The sequence below is a fragment of the Olea europaea genome, unplaced genomic scaffold (genome assembly GCF_002742605.1).
Source record: "Olea europaea var. sylvestris unplaced genomic scaffold, O_europaea_v1 scaffold124, whole genome shotgun sequence".
NCBI classification, from domain to species: Eukaryota; Viridiplantae; Streptophyta; class Magnoliopsida; order Lamiales; family Oleaceae; genus Olea; species Olea europaea.
The window spans coordinates 217939-220258 of NW_019229835.1; positions in this window are offsets into that span (position 1 = coordinate 217939).

The following is a 2320-nucleotide window of genomic DNA, read 5'->3' on the forward strand; positions in this document are numbered from 1 at the left end:
AGTCTTTATAAATGGACTAAAGGAAGATATGTTAAAAACTTTTTAAATGAATACCATTATTTAACTTCAATATCAGGAAACACATTTAATCAAGAAATAGGAAATAAATTATTTCATAAATTACCAGGACCATTAGGATTAGAAATTACAGATAAATGGAATAACTTACCAGCAGTAAAAGAAGAACTAGAAAAACAATGGAGTATAGGACAAAGAATACAACATGTAATTAGATGTTTAGAAGATAAATGTGTAGAATTACAAATTCAAAAACAACTTAAAAAGACAGATTATAAATTTTGTAAAGATATTTTTACTCCACAAACTTATGGAGCCTCTAGCTCAAGAAAAAATAAGTATAGTAATAAAGAAAGAAAGAATAAAAGACCTATTAAGAAAAAATACTTTCTTAGAAAATCTAATAAGAGAAAACCATACTTAAATGAAAAAAGACATGTAAGGAAATTTAAACCAGATAGAACCTATAAAAATAGACTTAGTTGTTATGTATGTAATAGTAATGAACATTTATCTAAGACTTGTCCAAAAAGAATAAATAATTATGATAAGAAGAGTACACTAATAGAATGTACTAATGAAAATTTAATACAATTAGATGAATATATCTCAGATAAAGAATCTATTTATAGTATTATATCAATAGAAGATAAGGATTTAGAAGAAAATAAAGAATCTGATTATGAAATAATAGATGAATTTTCTAATATAAAATTACAAGAAGAATCAGAATCAGAAGAAGAACTAAATTTAATGAATGGTATAACTATAGAATGCTTACATAATTGACAAAAATATAAAGGAGCAGTTAATATAGCTTGTTATTTATGTGATTGGTACCCAGTAAGAAAGCTTAATGTTTAGAATGTTTAGAATGTTATAAAGAAGCATGTATAAAATGCTTAGAAGAAAAAAGTCTTATTGAAAAGGAAGAAGTTAATTCAGAAATTCTAAAAGAAAAAATTGAAATATTAGAAATAAAAATTCTTAGGAAGAGAATTGAAAGTTTAGAAGAAATGCAAAAATTTATAATAAATAAGATAGAAATGTTAGAATATAATAATAAAGGAAAAGCAATAGAAATAGAAGAACATAGTCAAGGTCTAGAATATAAAGAAAAAGAATATGTTCAAGTAATATGTAATCCAGAAAAATTTAAAAGTATGAAGGTAAAATGCTATATAAGAATAGGACAGTACGAAATAAAATGTTTAGGATTAATAGACTCAGGATGTAGTAATTGTATAATTAATAAAAAACTAATACCAGAACAATATATAATATATTCAGATAAACCAATAGAAGCACAACAAATGGATGGAAAATTTTATACTTATAAAGAATTATTACAATCAAATAGTAAGATTAGTTTTGAGACAAATTGTGGTAGAAGTATAGAATATACCTTACCAAAAGAATCAGTTTGGGTTAGGCCTTTAAATATTAAAGATACAGATTTTATAATAGGATTAAGTTTTTTATTAAAAGACAATGGAAGTGTTACAATTACTAAAGATTTCTTACATTTACAAAAATATACATTATTTACACTAACACAGACTACTTATTTTCCATCAGAGTGCATAGAGAAGCGTGGTGGAAATAGTAGTAATAATTGTAAGTGTGAAAAAGAAAGAGAATGTCAATTAATAGAAGAAGATAGTTTAGAAGAAATAAATTCTGAAATTTCAGAAGAAGATAATCTAGATTTTGGAACTATAGAACTAATTGATAATGAAAAGATATATGATATGTTAATAACAGAACAAGAAATAGAAAATTTAATTTCTAGACTAGAAAAGATGGAAATTATAGGTGAAAATGTTCTAAAATATTGGGAAAAAGATAAAATCTTATGTGAACTAAAAATAAAAAATCCAGAATACATAATTAAAACTAAGAATATAGAAGCTACAAACTTAGACTTAGAAGATTTTAAAATACATATAAAAGAACTCTTGGAGCTAGGAGTAATTAGAAAATCAGAAAGTCCTCATAGATCAGCAGCCTTTATAGTCAGAAAACATTCAGAAATTGTTAGAGGAAAAAGTAGAATGGTTATCAATTATAAAAGACTTAATGACAATACCATAGATGATGCTTATAACATACCAGACAAGACAGTGTTAATAAATAAAATACAAGATTGTAAAATCTTTAGCAAATTTGATTTAAAATCAAGATTTTGGCAAGTGAAGATGCACCCAGAAAGTATTAAATGGACAGCTTTTACCTGTCCAGAAGGACATTTTGAATGGCTTGTAATGCCATTTGGAATTAAGAATGCACCAAGTATTTTCCA